Raw genomic sequence first — 26,261 nt, forward strand, 5'->3', positions numbered from 1 at the left:
AAAGCAGTGAGTACAGCATAACATTTTGTTCAGTTTCTCAGAATGTAAGTTTCAAAGCAGTGAGTACAGCATAACATTTTGTTCAGTTTCTCAGAATGTAAGTTACAAAGCAGTGAGTACAGCATAACATATTGTTTGAGGAAGAAACCCAATTCCTGCATCCAAGCCATTCTTACTGTTTTTGTTAGTAACTCCTGACAATAATTCTATGTGACGAGTCAAGATAGAATGGTGACTATTGTGGTGCCAGGTAGACTAGCGCAATCTCTCCTGTGACATAAGTCATGACGTCCCAAAAGGTATACCGCTAACAATGTCTAATCCAAAACCCCCAGGATTTCAATGTAACCAAGCAAGATCCTTCTAAGAAATTTATTGTGAGAGTAAGGTTTAATGGATTTACCCTCGAAGTATAAAGTATACTCACACAGAGAAAACTTGTGAATATCAATTGATTTAGGTTGACGCTAAATGTAATAGGTTTTCGCAGTCCTATGGAGGCATTTTACTTTTCAAGTTTTGTATGCATGAGATGGATTACATAGTTTGCTTAAATTAAACAGTTACATGTCCAAGTATAACAGAATTCAATTTAAAAACAGACACTGATACTGATTTTGAAGTATTTAAAGATAAAGCGCTGTGTAACAGACACCTAGAGACAGACACTCTGGTTAAATTCAGCATTTAGACATGAGCATCACAGTTACTGCACTATGTTGTTGTTTTTGTTATGGGTCCCATGCAACCTATACAATGTATGTGTAATATATTTTTATTTACAAAATTCAAATGACATGGATTACATTGCATCTGTGGCACTTTTATCAATATTGAGTTAAAATCTATGGGAGGGAAGGTGGAATCTATGGGAGGGAAGGTGGAAGCTATGGGCGGGAAGGAGGAATTTATTAGAGGGAAGGTGGAATCTATAGGACGGAAGGTAGGATCTATGGGAGGAAAGGTAAAATCTATAGGAGAGGAGGTGGAATCTATGGGAGGAGAAGTAGAATCTATGCGAGGGAAGTTTGAATCTATGGGAGGGGAGGTAGAATAAATAGGATGAAAGGTAGAATCTATGGGAGGGAAAGTGGATCTATGAGAGGAGATGTAGAATTTAAGGGTGGAAAGGTTAAATCTATGGGAGGGAAGGCAGAATATATGGAAAGGAAGGTGGAATCTATGGAATGGAAGGTAGAATCTATGGAAGGAAAGGCAGAATCTATGGGAGGAAAGATGGTATGTATCTATGGGAAGGAAGGCAGAATATATGGAAGGGAAGGTGGATTCTATAGGAGGGAAGTATAGTTTATGTGATGAAAGGTAGAATCTGTAGGAGTGGTTAAAAAACTTCAAATTGTGTTTTTTTTGCTTCACTACATTTGTTGCTTTTTTCTATCAAATTTTTGTTTTTATAAACCTTGTTTTTTCTGTTGTTTCCCTGTGGCATTTCAACCCAATAAAGACGCATGTTTTACTTCAAGATAAATATAATAAAGTTGGGGTTAAAGTTACAAAGGGTTTTCCCTTTTCACCACCAGAAATTTTCTGCACTTTTTTTCTTATATTCTTCAACATTTCTGGAAATGAACCCTAATTTTGGAGCAGAAGACAAAATTTTTAGTTTCTACTCAAAAAATGTGGCTATTTTTGTCTCAATCTTCTGAAGGATAATGCAGATTATAAACAAGACTATTTTGTGAATTTGTGATGAAGAGAGGGAACTGGTGGTGAAAAGGTTAATGTCAGCCAACTTAATTGGATGTTCAAACCACCTGTTTGAATAACTTGGGTGGTACCGGTATATACAAAGCTCTTCTAAATGGCAGCTCACTAGCGTGCTCATGATTCAGTTATTTATGTCTATGTATATTAGTCAAAGAATCGATAATTGCACTTTGTTCCTACATTTTAATAGATAACACTTTTTTTATATTAATAGTCAGTCATTACAAAGATAATTCATGCATGGAACAAAAATACAAAATGACACTGAGAAATATATTTATTGCTATCAGGTTTTGCAATCAACTTTCGGAGTGAGCAGTGAGCAGTTGTGACCATAGGATGTAAACACACATTACAAAACATAGCAAGTTTTGTAAAATTACACCAATCACATTGAATCACGTGTACAGCTTGAAAAAACCGATGACGTAGCAACATAAAGACGCTCATGAATATGCAAATAGTTGTGTCAATAAATATCGTCTAGTTTAAACATTAGACTCCCATATATGTAATCACAATTAAACATTACCATTTGTATATTAAAGTGGTCGTGGCACATAGTGTGTTCAAATTTAGTGTAAACAAACCATGTATTTTACTGGAGTTTTTATAGCGCTATAGGACCTAATCAAATGTAGTGTGCCGTGACGACCACCGGCGTTCAAATCAAGATCTCATGATATACCATGTTGGGTTTTGGTTTTATGACTTAACCTTTTCACCACCAATTCTCTCTTTTCATCACAAATTCACAAAATAGTCCCATTTATAGTCTGCATTTTCCTTCAGAAAATTGGGACAAAAATAACAACATTTTTTGAGTAAAAACTGAAAATTTACTTAAATTCGTCTGGTGGTGAAATAGTTATATATACATACATACAAACATATATGTAAACATCATTGTTAGGGGCCGACATCTTAGACTAAGTGTTTTTTCAGTTATTCAATATTTATATACCATTTATATTGGATGATAAATTAAGTAATATATAATCAATGACACCTACAGATTGCTTCGTTGATCTTTCAACTGTTGCCCATAATGGTTTAAATTTTTCTGCAGTCCCCTACTTGGAGCAACCTCCTACTTGTTTGACCCTTTCATCACTAGACTTCCTTGCCCAAATTCTGCACTTTTTTCTTATATTCTTCAATATTCTTGGAAATAAACTCTAATTTTAGAGCCAACAGACAAAATTTGAGTAAACTTTCAATTGTTACTCAATAAAATTTGGCTATTTTTCTCCCAATTTTCTGAAGGAGAAACTATAAACGAGACTTTTTTGTGAATTTATGATGAAAAGGGGAACTGGTTGATAAAAAGTTAAGCTTCTTAATTTTTGTTCGTGCTACTTGAATTATTCTGGGTAGTCAAGTAAAAATTGAAATCAATTTTTTATTTTATAAAGAAATCATTCTATTCATTTCATCACTTTTTTATTCATCTTCGCTAGCCAAGGTCTAAGTTTATTCGGCCAATCCTCTAAACAGACCTTGGCAGAACGAACATCAAATATGCATATTCTAAAAGTGCCCCCAGTAGTCAGTTGCGGCTAATCATAGTCCAGTCAGTTTGCTTGTTACAAATCTCTCTTTGGCGTTTCATTTTAAACAAAATGGCGGTGCCCATGAATTGTGATATTTGTGATGATAAAATTGCGAAAGTTTTCGGTGTTAGTGCCCTCAAGCCTCATCGGGTACAGGCAATCGATGCAGTTTCGTGTTAGAAGGATGTCTTCATAGCGGCAAAGACAGGAAGTGGAATTTTGTTTTATAATTTGGTACGTCCAAGCTGATCTCACTGCTTAAGATACGCAATTAGCCTATGCGATCTCGCACGGTATCGTGTAGAGGCCTATAGGTCGAAGACACGGGACCGTGTGATTCGAACAATGATTTTTATTCAAATTGTGTGATTTTGCAAAGTTTTGAAGTCTTACAAGTAAAGCAACCTCAAGTGCATCTTCTTTATTCTCGCTAGGGGGTCACCTACAATTGTCCGACTGGATATTAAAGTTAGATGTACTCCTTAACTTGATGACACAAAGTTTGCTACCCTTAAAACGGCTCTCAATATATTTTGCATATTTCAAATACATTTACTAACAAACTAGGGGGGATGAATTTAGATTTATTTAGTAACTTAGGGAGGCCAACCAGGTTAATAAAAAGAAATTCAGAATAGAAATACTGTGACAAATAAATTATTTAATATTTTCATCAATTTCTTTTTTCTACTTGGATATTATTTGTATACTTCTTTATGCCACTAGAGTTTTAGACATTATTGCAATAAAACTTAATGAGTAATGGCTTTTAAGCTTTTTAAAACATTTATGATTATTTGCTTAAAATCCACAAGATATAGAAATTTATGGTTATTTGAGGAAGTTGACAGACATTTTAAAAAACCAAACTGATTGGATTTTTGATCTTACAAAACTAATTTATTGATGAGCATTAAGTGAAACATGTTCTTACTGTCTGGTTCATCCAATAAATCCAGGTGATATAAATTTGACATCGTCAATAGCACATAATAAAAATCATATATGTTGCCATATTGTTTATAGCAAAACAATCTAAATTGAAAATTAAGTTGCTAACTGGTTTGATCTGTGCATCTCATGATAAATTTATCTATCGTAGGTCTACGCATGGTTACTCTTCTTGTAACCGTGGCCTATGTCAAACTACAAATATCTACACCATTTAACATTTTTTAAGTACAGTAGAATACTTTATTTTCGCTTGGAATTTATTTTCGCTATTTTCGCTGAAGGGATGATTCTGTGAAAATAAAATCCAATGAGTTTACGTTTTTTTCCTATATTTCACATTAAACTGATCAAAAATCAGTAAAAATAAATTCCATACAAAATGTCCAAAAAGCCTTTTCAGCGAAAATAATTCCAGCAAAAATAAAGTATTTCACAGTAAGTTGAACACAAATTACATTTGTTAACCTATTTAATCATTTTTGAAACTTTTAATGTGGATTTTTTATTTTCATTGAAATAATTTTCTCCATGAAAACTCTAGTTTTCAATGATTTGTAATAAACTACACATAACTCACGAAGAAAAAGAAAAAAAAATGATTTTCTGAACAAATAAAGTCAAATTCAATGTATTTGAGTCAGTTATTTAATTAACAGGAAGATAGGGGGTCTCTTATATCTTAACTTTTTTTCTCTCTGATGTAACAATGTACTTTGGCGATGTAATGTACGATCAGACAAAGAGCACAAAGAAATTAGTGTAGCATATGCACAGGCAAATATAGCATTGCAGCTGAGTTTAATATGCAAATTTATGGCTACAACGTTATATTGGGTGAACTACATGTATCTCTCTACTGATTATTTTTCATTTCATTTCATATTTTCGTGGAGCGCCATCAATCATAAATGCTGTAGTGACTATTCAAAGCAGCAATGCAATGGTAAAAGAGAGAAATTCATAACTGCAGTCATGCAGTAAACTTGAACACGTCAGAAATGACTGGCATAATATATTTGTTGTTATCTAGTGCTTATTAAAAGCAGTTATAACACCATATCAGGTTTGATGTGAGTCCCATGCAACAAATACAATGAGTGCAAAATGCATTGTTTACACAAGAATTCAAAAAATGTATTATTTTTATCAAGTTTGAAGGGGTAAACAAGTTTATTTTCTGTGAGGACTATTAAAACCTTTTGGTTGGGGTGGGGGTGGGGGGGCTATACAGGTATGTACAATATTATGTTCTGTAGGAAATTGCTGTACATGTTTTATTGTTACTTCCCTATAACTGGCTGTGCAGAATTCTGATTTTCTCATATGTAGATTTTTTCTTTAAATGCGCCATCACAATTTCAATTTATGTATTACTGAAATTTATTTAATTATAAGACTTTCAGTTACTAGATTTTTCATGCAACATGTTTTTCACTTTCCTTTTATTTTTTGTATTGATTATATTGTTTATTAAAAGAATAAAGAACTGATTTGGACTCCAGATTGGAATTTTGAGAGAAATTTGAAACACAATTCACAGTCATCTGTGTATGCATTAGGCAGAAGACTGTTGTTTATTTCTAGACAGATCAGTGTATATCAAATGTACAGTTGCATTGTGAAACCAATTTGCTCAGCTTGAAAAAGAAAATCCACACAGAAGATGACAATATCGGTTTACATTTAATGGATTGATCTGCTTTCTCGGTAGAATTATTTTCACTTCAAACTCACGTTTCTATGCATTAGATTGTTGTTACTTTATGAATGTAAATTGAATCAAAATTACATTTTTTTTTAGACATGATGGTCTGCTTGAAGGGTCAGAGCATTTTGTTTTAATGATAAAAACTATTTCAGACTGGTTTTTTGACTATTTTCTTTACTTGGGGAAATAATAACATAAACTATAATGTTGTTAAAATTTTATTTTTACAAAAACATGAAAAATTAGCCAAGTACATGTATAACTTCAAATTTACAGGTCCGAGAACTAGAAAAAAAGGAAAACTAGTTTGCAGTCATTTTGTTGTTTAAAATCGATGCAAACTTGTCTTTGAAATTGTCATAAACATGCTTTTGTTTTAATTTTTCATGAAAATTGAATTTTTCATTCATTTTGTTCTAGAAATTCTGATAATTAAAAAAAAAGATATGACAACCCGATGATCAGCAACATAAATATTTTTTTCTGTGGCCAATTATAGCAAATTGAAGTTCAACTCATACAATCTATATAATGACAAAATTATTAAAAATGTCATCACTAGACATACAGTGTATATATCATCAGTGGCTTGTCTCGTTACATGATTCGCACAAACAAATAAGTAAACAAAAAATATAAAGAAAGAGAAGTATGGAAAACAGTTGCGGCAATGAAATAATATCACAAGGGCCACTCAATTCATGAACTTCTTCGGGATTAACAACAATTCAATGAAAAGCCACAGCGAAATTACACAGTTGTGGTTTAAAAGATCGTTAACGATTGGATATGTTTCACATGCTAAGTAACCATCCATTACGTCAGTTCTATTTTGAGTAAATCAATCCAATCGGGAATACTATTTGCTACATTTTATCGCAAACTTCAATTTTAATCCTGGAACTGAAATGGCATGTAAGTTTTAGTAAATTATAGTTTAGGAATATTGTGTTTATAACACCCACAATTATTTGGGTCACGTAAATTTAAAGTAAGATTATAATAAAGGTTTGATGAGAACGTTAAATCGACACTTTGCATCATCTGGAGAAACTGTTTCGTACTTACATTTCAATAACAATAACTGACTGCGCGTTTCAGGTCACAAAAAATCACAATGCACAGTGAAATAAAAAAAAACTCTAAAAATCTGGTTTCCTGCTGTAAACATGAAACTCTTGTACTGTCTTTCTTTGAGCTTGCAAGAAAAAAAGGAAACACCGTGAGAGCACGTAGTGGTTGTAATGCAAGATAACAGGAAAAACCGCTGTGGTATAACAAAGAACCTAAGAACCATTAGTAGCATGCTGTGTACCTCCAATAAAACATATTCTTTAGCTGTTTAATGAGTTCATCTGACTTTTTGACTGAGTACAGACAGACATTTCCTCCATACAATGAATGTCAATAGTGTTCAGAACAATTGCTTTGTAAAAATTAGGCAATGTTGTGTTAGGAGCAAATATTAAGTAACTTAGGGAGCACTTAGAGATGCAAGGAAAATATTTACTATAGTAGTGCTTTGAGGGTTCTTATTTCTTATGGGAGAGTTAACTATTCCAATATGTGTCTTTCTGTAAATCGAACAGAACAAATGACAACATTAATAGTTGTTATCAACATTAATATTCTGAAAAGTAGTACTTAATCATTGTACCTTTCACTTGTAATTGCGTCTGGGATTTCATTTTAGCACAAGAGAAGAATAAATTTGTATAAATCAAAATATTTCTATTAACTGATGATTTATATTTGAAAACAATAGATTTATTTATTATATCTGTCATATATTTGGTCAATAACTGTAGACCTAACAATGTATGACAGTCTGTGATGTGTGTCTGGTCTATAATATATGGCAGCCTGTGATAAGTGTATGGTCTATAATATATAGCAGCCTGTGATGTGTGTCTGGTCTATAATATATAGCAGCCTGTGATGTGTGTCTGGTCTATAATATATAGCAGCCTGTGATGTGTGTATGGTCTATAATATATAGCAGCCTGTGATGTATGTCTGGTCTATAATATATAGCAGCCTGTGATGTATGTCTGGTCTATAATATATAGCAGCCTGTGATGTGTGTCTGGTCTATAATATATAGCAGCCTGTGATGTGTGTCTGGTCTATAATATATAGCAGCCTGTGATGTGTGTCTGGTCTATAATACATAGCAGCCTGTGATATGTGTCTGGTCTATAATATATAGCAGCCTGTGATGTGTGTTTGGTCTATAATATATAGCAGCCTGTGATGTGTGTCTGGTCTATAATATATGGCAGTCTGTGATGTGTGTCTGGTCTATAATATATAGCAGCCTGTGATGTGTGTCTGGTCTATAATATATAGCAGCCTGTGATGTGTGTCTGGTCTATAATATATAGCAGCCTGTGATGTGTGTCTGGTGTATAATAGATAGCAGCCTGTGACGTGTGTCTGGTCTATAATATATAGCAGCCTGTGATGTGTGTCTGGTCTATAATATATAGCAGCCTGTGATGTGTGTCTGGTGTATAATAGATAGCAGCCTGTGATGTGTGTCTGGTCTATAATATATGGCAGCCTGTGATGTGTGTCTGGTGTATAATAGATAGCAGCCTGTGACGTGTGTCTGGTCTATAATATATAGCAGCCTGTGATGTGTGTCTGGTCTATAATATATAGCAACCTGTGATGTGTGTCTGGTCTATAATATATAGCAGCCTGTGATGTGTGTCTGGTCTATAATATATAGCAGCCTGTGATATGTGTCTGGTCTATAATATATAGCAGCCTGTGATGTGTGTTTGGTCTATAATATATAGCAGCCTGTGATGTGTGTCTGGTCTATAATATATGGCAGTCTGTGATGTGTGTCTGGTCTATAATATATAGCAGCCTGTGATGTGTGTCTGGTCTATAATATATAGCAGCCTGTGATGTGTGTCTGGTCTATAATATATAGCAGCCTGTGATGTGTGTCTGGTGTATAATAGATAGCAGCCTGTGATGTGTGTCTGGTCTATAATATATGGCAGCCTGTGATGTGTGTCTGGTGTATAATAGATAGCAGCCTGTGACGTGTGTCTGGTCTATAATATATAGCAGCCTGTGATGTGTGTCTGGTCTATAATATATAGCAACCTGTGATGTGTGTCTGGTCTATAATATATAGCAGCCTGTGATGTGTGTCTGGTCTATAATATATAGCAGCCTGTGATATGTGTCTGGTCTATAATATATAGCAGCCTGTGATGTGTGTTTGGTCTATAATATATAGCAGCCTGTGATGTGTGTCTGGTCTATAATATATGGCAGTCTGTGATGTGTGTCTGGTCTATAATATATAGCAGCCTGTGATGTGTGTCTGGTCTATAATATATAGCAGCCTGTGATGTGTGTCTGGTCTATAATATATAGCAGCCTGTGATGTGTGTCTGGTGTATAATAGATAGCAGCCTGTGACGTGTGTCTGGTCTATAATATATAGCAGCCTGTGATGTGTGTCTGGTCTATAATATATAGCAACCTGTGATGTGTGTCTGGTCTATAATATATAGCAGCCTGTGATGTGTGTCTGGTCTATAATATATAGCAGCCTGTGATGTGTGATAGCTTGTTGCTTTTTATTTCATGCATTTGTTGCAGTGTTGTCAGCCATCATAGCATTTTTTTCAATAGTTCATTCAATTTAATATTTAAATATTTCTTTTCATTATATATATTTATTTTTGTATCACTTACAGATGGTATATGACACAACTGTCCAGCTAATGTAGGAGCTGAGATTCTGTTTTCACAACTTTATGTTGACAATTAATTAAGAACCAGTTATCAAGTCCCACCTGATAACATTCTCACAGTAGATTGTGAGCTATGATTCCTATCACATGCACAACAGTAGATTTCAAGAATGGCAGAAGTGCAAACGATACCAGGTAAAGTATGTGCAGCGTCTCACATGGCAGTTTAAGGTAGTTTGCTACCATCAAAAATCCTCAAAATCCAGTAAGAGAGATTGGGTTACTGAAATAAAAATATAGGATCATCACACTTAGTTTTTCACAAAACAACGTCAAAGAGATTTTTGAATACTAGTAGTTAACAAGTTAACAATTGGTTTTATGGAAGAACCATTCCATCATATCTCAAAATTTTGTTTAGTGACCTATGCTAAACAATGATATGTAGTGTCATGAGGGCTCCATGTCACGAAAAATGGATGAATTTTGAATATTTGTACCGGTATAATGTGTTTACATGGTATCCTATGGAAAATGTTCCAAAATGGCCACTTTTTAGATTATTTTGCATATGTTTTCTAGGAAACACATACTTTTTTCTCGGTAAAAACTTTAAATATGAATGACTTGCATGTATGTGAATCATCACAAAACAATTTTTGAATGATTTACTGTGATCAATTTTTTCCATGTTTCAATGGTAGCGAACTACCTTAAATGTCACCACTATAGTCCATTGAATCAACTTTGTACAGTTGACTGGAAATAAAATGTTCATTCATTGGTTTTAGGAGTACTGATAGAGTCTGATTAATCAACCAGACAGACAAAACAATTGATACACAGCCACTCAAGGCAGATTACATCAATAAATACATGCATTAATAGTTGTGACAGATACTTTTGTGGGCTTCACAAATTTTTATTCTGGTCACTGTTTGTTATATTTGAACACAAATTTGAAATTTAGTTAAGAAAAATGATAACATAACTCCTTTGATATTATGTTGTAGTCATCTGGGTACTAAAATCTAAATTGTTTTGACAGTGAAACAACTTTGATGCTAGAAACTTGGCACTGATTGGTTGGGAACAATTCTTTTGTTTTATGTCAATATAAACTGCTGGTGATTGGCTAGAAAAAATGCCTTAGTGATCTGATAATGGTAGCTATAGCTTGACTAAATTAGGTTTGACAACACGAAATATTGATAAATAAGTGTATTCATGAGTTAAGTCACCAAATACTGTGGAATAAAAACAAGGGTGAATAATCCACATTGATCGTTAAAAAATGTGAAAAATATCAGATAAAATGAAAATACCTGCAGCCAATTTGACAAAATTATAGTAGAGAAAAATTTCAACTTTGGTGGAAATAATGATGGGGTTAAGTTGATAAAAGAAAATACAAGTTTGACTTGATGCCACTCAGTCTACCCCCGGAAGTAAAATAATGGTATCACCCAGCAGGTGCATGTCATCTCTGGGGCTTCTTGTTAATACCAGTATAATATTTAGTTTTGCTCAATTTTTCCTCACTGAAGCAGGGCAGCTCTCCAAGACTGATGGGCATTATGCCTGGAGAGGAAAACAGCCAGTGGGTAGAGTATGTAATTAGAAGTCACTAACAAAAGGCAGACTAGCATTTTAACATGAGGGTTTCTGCAGGTTATAGCATACAAAATAAAAGATCTTTTCAAGTCCATATTTTTGTAAATTCAATTTTATGCATTTGAAAAAAATAATGTCTACACCCTGAAAGGTTATTTCATATTGAAGTTGGCAGATAGCATGTCACTAGTGCACAATCTTATAACATCTGCAAAGAAAAAAACAGCGTATTCCAGACTGTTTCAAGCCCCTAAAAATAATATAAATAACTTTTTAAGCATCCATAAAAACCCTGAAAATTATTTTGCTCACAAGTATACAATTGTATTATAATTAAAAATTTGAATAAAATGTACTAGGACATATGACATAATCGAACAACTATAAACCAGCCCAGAAATCACTGCGCAATGTTTGGGCATAATAGGAGTGTTAAATTACTGATAACATGGTTTGTATTGATCACAAAATAAGCTCAGCAAGCAGTCAAATTAGATACTTGAAATTAAAGATTTGCCAAGAAATATTATTGTTAGTCATCGAATCATTGGCAGGTTTTGATCCACAGGAAATTTGAGTTTTCATTTCCTTGTATTGAGAAAAGGCATTTGTGGAATTGTTCACGCTGTGCGGAGCTTTGTTGCAGACATCAGTGAAAATTACACCGCTTTCTGGCTCTCGTGGATTAATCAAAAGCATTGGAGGAAATTAGAGCTCCATGATGGAGAGACTGTTTCCTTGCAAAGATTTAAACAGCTGATTGATTGACAAGCTAAATGCGGCTTCTTTTTAAACCTATAGGTGTTGGTTGGAGATCAACGTTGTTTTATTCAGGGATGTGTCATTCAACCTTCAGGTGGGACAAGAGAGGAAAGGTGAAAACAAATCTGCTTCGTTTAAAGAATGCCGCTTTCTTCCCAGTTTTGTATGTTTTATTGTTAGTAAGGTTTACAGCATGTTCTGGCAATTAATTGTTAAATTATTGAGAACTTTATTTATAGCTTATGGCTGCCTTTAATAAGAAATGAATCATTCATGAATGGAAAATTACTTCCAACCATCAACGTAAAATGGTGAAACATACGATAACAACAATTTGGTTCAATATATTATGTAACTCGGCTTTTCTATTTTTCAGTAGAGCTGATGAAAATAACCATGTATTAAAATGAAAAATTGTTGAGCTATGTCATTTACTAAGTCTAAGATCTGCATAATTTGATGTACTCTTGCATATTAATCAACTGATCTGCATAATTTGATGTATTCTTGCATATTAATCAACTGATCTGCATAATTAGATGTATTCTTGCATATTAATCAACTGGTCTGCATAATTGGATGTATTCTTGCATATTAATCAACTGATCTGCATAATTGAATGTATTCTTGCATACTAATCAACTGATTTGCATAATTTTAAATGCACAATTGCAATGACTAAACGTTTATATCTAAAATTAAAAAGCATCATATCCATGGTTTTTTTTTTTATTCGAAAAAAATTAGTTTTTGAATTTTTCTTTTCAACTTCCTGATTCTTTCAATTTGTGATCTTCTTTTCATGTGTATCAAGTCCATTTCATAATGAGATTTCATGAAACTGTGAATGTGTTGGTGAATATTTGGGTAATATTTTGGTTTTGTATTTCAGCTTGTGAACAGTGAACAGTGTTTTCAAAAATCAGAATACTAAAAAAAACACAATAGCAGAATTGGTTACGAGATAGACATTGTTACAGCATATGCACTATCATAATTGCCTATATCTAAGCTTTCAGAAAATGTTCAGGTTGTTATAGTAGCAAGCTTAGTAACTTTTAGAGAATGTCTGAATCACAGATTATTTTTAACAAATTTTACCCTGGTATATGGACCATTTTTTTTTTCTTCCTAGAAACACAAATCTCGTTAAATTACTGTTATAATGAATTTCTGGAGTTCGAATATGGTTCAACATTCAACACACCAAAAAGAAAAAAACAGCACCAGTTATTGATTGAACTCACAGCAGTATTCAGCCCTAGATACTACTACAGAATGGTTCACTGTAATTGGGGTCTCTATACAGCACAAAAGAAATAATTGTTTGGTATTGTGGTACAATGGAATCACGATGGTATGGACAGGAGCAAACAAAAGACGGCACATTCTATTAACCTTTAATGAAATTAGGTTGCTGTAACTTGGTTAAGGGTCCTATTCTTTGTCAATTTGTGGTATTATTATGTGAGGAGTAGGGTAAAATCAATATCATTAAAAAATACCATTGATATAGCACTTACAGAATTGACAGGGAAAATACTCATCATATGCACCAAGTTAAATATATGTATGCTATTTATATTTACACCAAACTAAGTGGCAGGGCTACACTATGATGGTGTATTACCAGTGTACCCTCTAAGCCAATCTGACACGCATGGCTTCCCTGTGATGGTGTATTATCAGTGTGCCCTGTAAGCCAATCTGACACACATGGCTTCCCTGTGATGGTGTATTACCAGTGTGCCCTGTAAGCCAATCTGACACACATGGCTTCACTGTGATAGTGTATTACCAGTGTGCCCTGTAAGCCAATCTGACACGCATGGCCTCCCTATGATGGTGTATTACCAGTGTGCCCTGTAAGCCAATCTGACACACATGGCTTCCCTGTGATAGTGTATTACCAGTGTGCCCTGTAAGCCAATCTGACACGCATGGCTTCCCTATGATGGTGTATTACCAGTGTGCCCTGTAAGCCAATCTGACACACATGGCTTCCCTGTGATGGTGTATTATCAGTGTGCCCTGTAAGCCAATTTAACACACATGGCTTCCCTGTGATGGTGTATTATCAGTGTGCCCTGTAAGCCAATCTGACACACATGGCTTCCCTGTGATGGTGTATTACCAGTGTACCCTCTAAGCCAATCTGACACGCATGGTTTCCCTGTGATGGTGTATTATCAGTGTGCCCTGTAAGCCAATCTGACACACATGGCTTCCCTGTGATGGTGTATTACCAGTGTGCCCTGTAAGCCAATCTGACACACATGGCTTCCCTGTGATAGTGTATTACCAGTGTGCCCTGTAAGCCAATCTGACACGCATGGCTTCCCTATGATGGTGTATTACCAGTGTGCCCTGTAAGCCAATCTGACACACATGGCTTCCCTGTGATGGTGTATTATCAGTGTGCCCTGTAAGCCAATTTAACACACATGGCTTCCCTGTGATGGTGTATTATCAGTGTGCCCTGTAAGCCAATTCCACACACACGGCTTCCCTGTGATGGTGTATTATCAGTGTGCCCTGTAAGCCAATTTGACACACATGGCTTCCCTGTGATGGTGTATTACCAGTGTGCCCTGTAAGCTAATCTGACACACATGGCTTCCCTGTGATGGTGTATACCAGTGTGCCATGTAAGCCAATCTGACACACATAGCTTCCCTGTGATGGTGTATACCAGTGTGCCATGTAAGCCAATCTGACACACATAGCTTCCCTGTGATGGTGTATACCAGTGTGCCATGTAAGCCAATCTGACACACATAGCTTCCCTGTGATGGTGTATACCAGTGTGCCCTGTAAGCCAATTTGACACACATGGTTTCCCTGTGATGGTGTATTATCAGTGTGCCCTGTAAGCCAATCTGACACACATGGCTTCCCTGTGATGGTGTATTACCAGTGTGCCCTGTAAGCCAATCTGACACACATGGCTTCCCTGTGATAGTGTATTACCAGTGTGCCCTGTAAGCCAATCTGACACGCATGGCTTCCCTATGATGGTGTATTACCAGTGTGCCCTGTAAGCCAATCTGACACACATGGCTTCCCTGTGATGGTGTATTATCAGTGTGCCCTGTAAGCCAATTTAACACACATGGCTTCCCTGTGATGGTGTATTATCAGTGTGCCCTGTAAGCCAATTCCACACACACAGCTTCCCTGTGATGGTGTATTATCAGTGTGCCCTGTAAGCCAATTTGACACACATGGCTTCCCTGTGATGGTGTATTACCAGTGTGCCCTGTAAGCTAATCTGACACACATGGCTTCCCTGTGATGGTGTATACCAGTGTGCCATGTAAGCCAATCTGACACACATAGCTTCCCTGTGATGGTGTATACCAGTGTGCCATGTAAGCCAATCTGACACACATAGCTTCCCTGTGATGGTGTATACCAGTGTGCCATGTAAGCCAATCTGACACACATAGCTTCCCTGTGATGGTGTATACCAGTGTGCCCTGTAAGCCAATTTGACACACATGGCTTCCCTGTGATGGTGTATACTAGTGTGCCATGTAAGCCAATCTGACACACATAGCTTCCCTGTGATGGTGTATACCAGTGTGCCCTGTAAGCCAATCTGACACACATGGCTTCCCTGTGATGGTGTATTACCAGTGTGCCCTCTAAGCCAATCTGACACACATGGCTTCTCTGTGATGGTGTATACCAGTGTGCCCTCTAAGCCAATCTGACACACATGGCTTCCCTGTGATGGTATATTTCCAGTGTGCCCTGTAAGCCAATTTGACACACATGGCTTCCCTGTGATGGTGTATTACCAGTGTGCCCTGTAAGCCAATTTGACACACATGGCTTCCCTGTGATGGTGTATTACCAGTGTGCCCTGTAAGCCAATTTGACACACATGGCTTCCCTGTGATGGTGTATTACCAGTGTGCCCTGTAAGCCAATTTGACACACATGGGTTCCCTGTGATGGTGTATTACCAGTGTGCCCTGTAAGCCAATCTGACACACATGGCTTCCCTGTGATGGTGTATACCAGTGTGCCCTGTAAGCCAATCTGACACGCATGGCTTCCCTGTGATGGTGTATTACCAATGTGCCCTGTAAACCAATTTGACACACATGGCTTCCCTGTGATGGTGTATACCAGTGTGTCCTGTAAGCCAATCTGACACACATGGCTTCCCTGTGATGGTGTATACCAGTGTGCCCTGTAAGCCAATCTGACACACATGGCTTCCCTGTGATGGTGTATACCAGTGTGCCCTGTAAGCCAATCTGACACACATGGCTTCCCTGTGATGGTGTATACCAGTGTGCCCTGTAAGCCAATCTGACACGCATGGCTTCCCTGTGATGGTGTATACCAGTGTGCCCTGTAAGCCAATCTGACACGCATGGCTTCCCTGTGATGGTGTATACCAGTGTGCCCTGTAAGCCAATCTGACACGCATGGCTTCCCTGTGATGGTGTATTACCAGTGTGCCCTCTAAGCCAATTTGACACACATGGATTCGCTGTGATGGTGTATACCAGTGTGGCCTGTAAGCCAATTTGACACACATAGCTTCCCTGTGATGGTGTATACCAGTGTGCCCTGTAAGCCAATTTGACACACATGGATTCGCTGTGATGGTGTATTACCAATGTGCCATGTAAGCCAATCTGACACACATTGATTTGCTGTGATGGTGTATACCAGTGTGCCCTGTAAGCCAATTTGACACACATGGATTCGCTGTGATGGTGTATTACCAGTGTGCCCTGTAAGCCAATTTGACACACATGGATTCGCTGTAATGGTACATACCAGTGTGCCCTGTAAGCCAATTTGACACACATAGCTTCCCTGTGATGGTGTATACCAGTGTGCCCTGTAAGCCAATTTGACACACATGGATTCGCTGTGATGGTGTATTACCAGTATGCCATGTAAGCCTATCTGACACACATGGATTCGCTGTGATGGTGTATACCAGTGTGCCCTGTAAGCCAATTTGACACACATGGATTCGCTGTGATGGTGTATTACCAGTGTGCCATGTAAGCCAATTTGACACACATGGATTCGTTGTGATGGTGTATTATCAGTGTGCCCTGTAAGCCAATTTGACACACATGGCTTCCCTATAATGGTGTATTACCAGTGTGCTCAGTAAGCCAATTTCACACACAGGACTTCCTTGTGATGGTGTGTACCAGTGTGCCCTGTAAGCTAATCTGACACACATGGCTTCCCTGTGATGGTGTATTACCAGTGTGCCATGTAAACCAATTTGAAACACATGGCTTCCCTGCGATGGTTTATTACCAGTGTGCCCTGTAAGTCAATTTGAAACACATGGCTTCCCTGTGATGGTCTATTACCAGTGTGCCATGTAAACCAATTCCGCACACATGGCTTCCCTGTGATGGCGTATTACCAGTGTACCATGTAAGCCAATTTCACACACAGGACTTCCCTGTGATGGTGTATTACTAATGTGCCATGTAAGCCAATTTGACACACATGGCTTCCCTATGATGGTGTATTACCAGTGTGCCATGTAAACCAATTCCACACACATAGCTTCCCTGTGATGGTTTATTACCAGTGTGCCCGGTAAGCCAATTTGACAGACATTACTTCCCTGTGATGGTGTATTACCAGTGTGCCCGGTAAGCCAATTTCACACACATGACTTCCCTGTGATGGTTTATTACCAGTGTGCCATGTAAACCAATTTGACACACATGACTTCCCTGTGATGGTGTATACCAGTGTGCCCTGTAAGCAAATTTGACACTGGGATTTCCTGTGATGGTATAAACCAGTGTGCCCGGTAAGCCAATTTGACAGACATTACTTCCATGTGATGGTGTATTACCAGTGTACCATGTAAGCCAATTTGACACGCATGGCTTCCCTATGATGGTGTATTACCAGTGTGCCCTGTAAGCCAATTCCACACACATGGCTTCCCTGTGATGCTGTACTACCAGTGTGCCATGTAAACCAATTCCGCACACATGGCTTCCCTGTGATGGCGTATTACCAGTGTACCATGTAAGCCAATTTCACACACAGGACTTCCCTGTGATGGTGTATTACTAATGTGCCATGTAAGCCAATTTGACACACATGGCTTCCCTATGATGGTGTATTACCAGTGTGCCATGTAAACCAATTCCACACACATAGCTTCCCTGTGATGGTTTATTACCAGTGTGCCCGGTAAGCCAATTTGACAGACATTACTTCCCTGTGATGGTGTATTACCAGTGTGCCCGGTAAGCCAATCTGACACACATGGCTTCCCTGTGATGGTATATTTCCAGTGTGCCCTGTAAGCCAATTTGACACACATGGCTTCCCTGTGATGGTGTATTACCAGTGTGCCCTGTAAGCCAATTTGACACACATGGCTTCCCTGTGATGGTGTATTACCAGTGTGCCCTGTAAGCCAATTTGACACACATGGCTTCCCAGTGATGGTATATTTCCAGTGTGCCCTGTAAGCCAATTTGACACACATGGCTTCCCTGTGATGGTGTATTACCAGTGTGCCCTGTAAGCCAATTCGACACACATGGGTTCCCTGTGATGGTGTATTACCAGTGTGCCCTGTAAGCCAATCTGACACACATGGCTTCCCTGTGATGGTGTATACCAGTGTGCCCTGTAAGCCAATCTGACACGCATGGCTTCCCTGTGATGGTGTATTACCAATGTGCCCTGTAAACCAATTTGACACACATGGCTTCCCTGTGATGGTGTATACCAGTGTGTCCTGTAAGCCAATCTGACACACATGGCTTCCCTGTGATGGTGTATACCAGTGTGCCCTGTAAGCCAATCTGACACACATGGCTTCCCTGTGATGGTGTATACCAGTGTGCCCTGTAAGCCAATCTGACACACATGGCTTCCCTGTGATGGTGTATACCAGTGTGCCCTGTAAGCCAATCTGACACGCATGGCTTCCCTGTGATGGTGTATACCAGTGTGCCCTGTAAGCCAATCTGACACGCATGGCTTCCCTGTGATGGTGTATACCAGTGTGCCCTGTAAGCCAATCTGACACGCATGGCTTCCCTGTGATGGTGTATTACCAGTGTGCCCTCTAAGCCAATTTGACACACATGGATTCGCTGTGATGGTGTATACCAGTGTGGCCTGTAAGCCAATTTGACACACATAGCTTCCCTGTGATGGTGTATACCAGTGTGCCCTGTAAGCCAATTTGACACACATGGATTCGCTGTGATGGTGTATTACCAATGTGCCATGTAAGCCAATCTGACACACATTGATTTGCTGTGATGGTGTATACCAGTGTGCCCTGTAAGCCAATTTGACACACATGGATTCGCTGTGATGGTGTATTACCAGTGTGCCCTGTAAGCCAATTTGACACACATGGATTCGCTGTAATGGTACATACCAGTGTGCCCTGTAAGCCAATTTGACACACATAGCTTCCCTGTGATGGTGTATACCAGTGTGCCCTGTAAGCCAATTTGACACACATGGATTCGCTGTGATGGTGTATTACCAGTGTGCCATGTAAGCCAATCTGACACACATGGATTCGCTGTGATGGTGTATACCAGTGTGCCCTGTAAGCCAATTTGACACACATGGATTCGCTGTGATGGTGTATTACCAGTGTGCCATGTAAGCCAATTTGACACACATGGATTCGTTGTGATGGTGTATTATCAGTGTGCCCTGTAAGCCAATTTGACACACATGGCTTCCCTATAATGGTGTATTACCAGTGTGCTCAGTAAGCCAATTTCACACACAGGACTTCCTTGTGATGGTGTGTACCAGTGTGCCCTGTAAGCTAATCTGACACACATGGCTTCCCTGTGATGGTGTATTACCAGTGTGCCATGTAAACCAATTTGAAACACATGGCTTCCCTGCGATGGTTTATTACCAGTGTGCCCTGTAAGTCAATTTGAAACACATGGCTTCCCTGTGATGGTCTATTACCAGTGTGCCATGTAAACCAATTCCGCACACATGGCTTCCCTGTGATGGCGTATTACCAGTGTACCATGTAAGCCAATTTCACACACAGGACTTCCCTGTGATGGTGTATTACTAATGTGCCATGTAAGCCAATTTGACACACATGGCTTCCCTATGATGGTGTATTACCAGTGTGCCATGTAAACCAATTCCACACACATAGCTTCCCTGTGATGGTTTATTACCAGTGTGCCCGGTAAGCCAATTTGACAGACATTACTTCCCTGTGATGGTGTATTACCAGTGTGCCCGGTAAGCCAATTTCACACACATGACTTCCCTGTGATGGTTTATTACCAGTGTGCCATGTAAACCAATTTGACACACATGACTTCCCTGTGATGGTGTATACCAGTGTGCCCTGTAAGCAAATTTGACACTGGGATTTCCTGTGATGGTATATACCAGTGTGCCCGGTAAGCCAATTTGACAGACATTACTTCCATGTGATGGTGTATTACCAGTGTACCATGTAAGCCAATTTCACACGCATGGCTTCCCTATGATGGTGTATTACCAGTGTGCCCTGTAAGCCAATTCCACACACATGGCTTCCCTGTGATGCTGTACTACCAGTGTGCCCTGTAAGCCAATTTGACACACATGGCTTCCCTGTGATGGTGTATTACCAGTGTGCCCGGTCAACCAATTCCACACACATGGCTTCCCTGTGATGGTGTATTACCAATGTGCCATGTAAGCCAATTTGACACACATGGCTTCCCTATGATGGTGTATTACCAGTGTGCCATGTAAACCAATTCCACACACATAGCTTCCCTGTGATGGTGTATTACCAGTGTGCCCGGTAAGCAAATTTCACACACATGACTTCCCTGTGATGGTTTATTACCAGTGTGCCCGGTAAGCCAATTTGACATACATGAATTCCCTGTGATGGTGTATACCAGTGTGCCCTGTAAGCAAATTTGACACTGGGATTTCCTGTGATGGTATATACCAGTGTGCCCTGTAAGCCAATTTGACACACATGGCTTCCCTGCGATGGTTTATTACCAGTGTGCCCTGTAAACCAATTTGACACACATGGCTTCCCTGCGATGGTGTATTACCAGTGTGCCCTGTAAGCCAATTTGAAACACATGGCTTCCCTGTGATGGTCTATTACCAGTGTGCCATGTAAACCAATTTGAAACACATGGCTTCCCTGCGATGGTTTATTACCAGTGTGCCCTGTAAGTCAATTTGAAACACATGGCTTCCCTGTGATGGTCTATTACCAGTGTGCCATGTAAACCAATTTGAAACACATGGCTTCCCTGCGATGGTTTATTACCAGTGTGCCCTGTAAGCCGATTTGAAACACATGGCTTCCCTGTGATGGTATATTACCAATGTGCCCTGTAAGCCAATTTGACAGACATGGCTTCCCTGTGATGGTGTATTACCAGTGTGTCCTGTAAGCCAATTTGACACACATAGCTTCGCTATGATGGTGTATTACCAGTGTGCCATGTAAACCAATTCCACACACATAGCTTCCCTGTGATGGTTTATTACCAGTGTGCCCGGTAAGCCAATTTGACAGACATTACTTCCCTGTGATGGTGTATTACCAGTGTGCCCTGTAAACCAATTTGACACACATGGCTTCCCTGTGGTGGTGTATTACCAGTGTGCCCTGTAAGCCAATTTGACACACATGGATTCGCTGTGATGGTGTATACCAGTGTGCCCTGTAAGCCAATTTGACACACATGAATTTGCTGTGATGGTACTTACCAGTGTGCCCTGTAAGCCAATTTGACACACATGGATTCGTTGTGATGGTGTATTACCAGTGTGCCCTGTAAGCCAATTTGACACACATGGATTCGCTGTGATAGTGTATTACCAGTGTACCCTGTAAGCCAATTTGACACACATGGCTTCCCTGTGATGGTGTATACCAGTGTGCCCTGTAAACCAATTTGACACACATGGCTTCCCTGTGATGGTATATTACCAGTGTGCCATGTAAGCCAATTTGACACACATGGATTCGTTGTGATGGTGTATTACCAGTGTGCCCTGTAAGCCAATTTGACACACATGGCTTCCCTGTGATGGTGTATTACCAGTGTGCCCTGTAAGCCAATTTGACACACATGGCTTCCCTGTGATGGTATATTACCAGTGTGCCCGGTAAGCCAATTTGACACACATGGATTCGTTGTGATGGTGTATTACCAGTGTGCCCTGTAAGCCAATTTGACACACATGGATTCGCTGTGATAGTGTATTACCAGTGTACCCTGTAAGCCAATTTGACACACATGGCTTCCCTGTGATGGTGTATACCAGTGTGCCCTGTAAACCAATTTGACACACATGGCTTCCCTGTGATGGTGTAAACCAGTGTTCCATGTAAGCCAATTTGACACACATGGCTTCCCTGTGATGGTGTATACCAGTGTACCCTGTAAGCCAATTTGACACACATGGATTCGCTGTGATGGTACATACCAGTGTACCCTGTAAGCCAATTTGACACACATGGATTCGCTGTGATGGTGTATTACCAGTGTGCCCTGTAAGCAAATTTGACACTGGGATTTCCTGTGATGGTAAATACCAGTGTGCCCGGTAAGCCAATTTGACAGACATTACTTCCATGTGATGGTGTATTACCAGTGTACCATGTAAGCCAATTTGACACGCATGGCTTCCCTATGATGGTGTATTACCAGTGTGCCCTGTGAGCCAATCTGACACATGGCTTCCCTGTGATGCTGTACTACCATTGTACCCTGTATAATAATTTGAATGTGATGGTGTATACCAGTGTACCCTGTAAGCCAATTTGACACATGGATTCGCTGTGATGGTACATACCAGTGTACCATGTAAGCCAATTTGACACACATGGATTCGCTGTGATGGTGTATTACCAGTGTGCCCTGTAAGCAAATTTGACACTGGGATTTCCTGTGATGGTATATACCAGTGTGCCCGGTAAGCCAATTTGACAGACATTACTTCCATGTGATGGTGTATTACCAGTGTACCATGTAAGCCAATTTGACACGCATGGCTTCCCTATGATGGTGTATTACCAGTGTGCCCTGTAAGCCAATTCCACACACATGGCTTCCCTGTGATGCTGTACTACCAGTGTGCCATGTAAACCAATTCCGCACACATGGCTTCCCTGTGATGGCGTATTACCAGTGTACCATGTAAGCCAATTTCACACACAGGACTTCCCTGTGATGGTGTATTACTAATGTGCCATGTAAGCCAATTTGACACACATGGCTTCCCTATGATGGTGTATTACCAGTGTGCCATGTAAACCAATTCCACACACATAGCTTCCCTGTGATGGTTTATTACCAGTGTGCCCGGTAAGCCAATTTGACAGACATTACTTCCCTGTGATGGTGTATTACCAGTGTGCCCGGTAAGCCAATCTGACACACATGGCTTCCCTGTGATGGTATATTTCCAGTGTGCCCTGTAAGCCAATTTGACACACATGGCTTCCCTGTGATGGTGTATTACCAGTGTGCCCTGTAAGCCAATTTGACACACATGGCTTCCCTGTGATGGTGTATTACCAGTGTGCCCTGTAAGACAATTTGACACACATGGCTTCCCAGTGATGGTATATTTCCAGTGTGCCCTGTAAGCCAATTTGACACACATGGCTTCCCTGTGATGGTGTATTACCAGTGTGCCCTGTAAGCCAATTTGACACACATGGGTTCCCTGTGATGGTGTATTACCAGTGTGCCCTGTAAGCCAATCTGACACACATGGCTTCCCTGTGATGGTGTATACCAGTGTGCCCTGTAAGCCAATCTGACACGCATGGCTTCCCTGTGATGGTGTATTACCAATGTGCCCTGTAAACCAATTTGACACACATGGCTTCCCTGTGATGGTGTATACCAGTGTGTCCTGTAAGCCAATCTGACACACATGGCTTCCCTGTGATGGTGTATACCAGTGTGCCCTGTAAGCCAATCTGACACACATGGCTTCCCTGTGATGGTGTATACCAGTGTGCCCTGTAAGCCAATCTGACACACATGGCTTCCCTGTGATGGTGTATACCAGTGTGCCCTGTAAGCCAATCTGACACGCATGGCTTCCCTGTGATGGTGTATACCAGTGTGCCCTGTAAGCCAATCTGACACGCATGGCTTCCCTGTGATGCTGTACTACCAGTGTGCCATGTAAACCAATTCCGCACACATGGCTTCCCTGTGATGGCGTATTACCAGTGTACCATGTAAGCCAATTTCACACACAGGACTTCCCTGTGATGGTGTATTACTAATGTGCCATGTAAGCCAATTTGACACACATGGCTTCCCTATGATGGTGTATTACCAGTGTGCCATGTAAACCAATTCCACACACATAGCTTCCCTGTGATGGTTTATTACCAGTGTGCCCGGTAAGCCAATTTGACAGACATTACTTCCCTGTGATGGTGTATTACCAGTGTGCCCGGTAAGCCAATCTGACACACATGGCTTCCCTGTGATGGTATATTTCCAGTGTGCCCTGTAAGCCAATTTGACACACATGGCTTCCCTGTGATGGTGTATTACCAGTGTGCCCTGTAAGCCAATTTGACACACATGGCTTCCCTGTGATGGTGTATTACCAGTGTGCCCTGTAAGCCAATTTGACACACATGGCTTCCCAGTGATGGTATATTTCCAGTGTGCCCTGTAAGACAATTTGACACACATGGCTTCCCTGTGATGGTGTATTACCAGTGTGCCCTGTAAGCCAATTTGACACACATGGGTTCCCTGTGATGGTGTATTACCAGTGTGCCCTGTAAGCCAATCTGACACACATGGCTTCCCTGTGATGGTGTATACCAGTGTGCCCTGTAAGCCAATCTGACACGCATGGCTTCCCTGTGATGGTGTATTACCAATGTGCCCTGTAAACCAATTTGACACACATGGCTTCCCTGTGATGGTGTATACCAGTGTGTCCTGTAAGCCAATCTGACACACATGGCTTCCCTGTGATGGTGTATACCAGTGTGCCCTGTAAGCCAATCTGACACACATGGCTTCCCTGTGATGGTGTATACCAGTGTGCCCTGTAAGCCAATCTGACACACATGGCTTCCCTGTGATGGTGTATACCAGTGTGCCCTGTAAGCCAATCTGACACGCATGGCTTCCCTGTGATGGTGTATACCAGTGTGCCCTGTAAGCCAATCTGACACGCATGGCTTCCCTGTGATGGTGTATACCAGTGTGCCCTGTAAGCCAATCTGACACACATGGCTTCCCTGTGATGGTGTATTACCAGTGTGCCCTCTAAGCCAATTTGACACACATGGATTCGCTGTGATGGTGTATACCAGTGTGGCCTGTAAGCCAATTTGACACACATAGCTTCCCTGTGATGGTGTATACCAGTGTGCCCTGTAAGCCAATTTGACACACATGGATTCGCTGTGATGGTGTATTACCAGTGTGCCCTGTAAGCCAATTTGACACACATGGATTCGCTGTAATGTTACATACCAGTGTGCCCTGTAAGCCAATTTGACACACATAGCTTCCCTGTGATGGTGTATACCAGTGTGCCCTGTAAGCCAATTTGACACACATGGATTCGCTGTGATGGTGTATTACCAGTGTGCCATGTAAGCCAATCTGACACACATGGATTCGCTGTGATGGTGTATACCAGTGTGCCCTGTAAGCCAATTTGACACACATGGATTCGCTGTGATGGTGTATTACCAGTGTGCCATGTAAGCCAATTTGACACACATGGATTCGTTGTGATGGTGTATTATCAGTGTGCCCTGTAAGCCAATTTGACACACATGGCTTCCCTATAATGGTGTATTACCAGTGTGCTCAGTAAGCCAATTTCACACACAGGACTTCCTTGTGATGGTGTGTACCAGTGTGCCCTGTAAGCTAATCTGACACACATGGCTTCCCTGTGATGGTGTATTACCAGTGTGCCATGTAAACCAATTTGAAACACATGGCTTCCCTGCGATGGTTTATTACCAGTGTGCCCTGTAAGTCAATTTGAAACACATGGCTTCCCTGTGATGGTCTATTACCAGTGTGCCATGTAAACCAATTCCGCACACATGGCTTCCCTGTGATGGCGTATTACCAGTGTACCATGTAAGCCAATTTCACACACAGGACTTCCCTGTGATGGTGTATTACTAATGTGCCATGTAAGCCAATTTGACACACATGGCTT

The sequence above is a fragment of the Saccoglossus kowalevskii genome, chromosome 21 (assembly GCF_978046115.1).
Source record: "Saccoglossus kowalevskii chromosome 21, keSacKowa6.1, whole genome shotgun sequence".
Lineage (NCBI taxonomy): Eukaryota > Metazoa > Hemichordata > Enteropneusta > Harrimaniidae > Saccoglossus > Saccoglossus kowalevskii.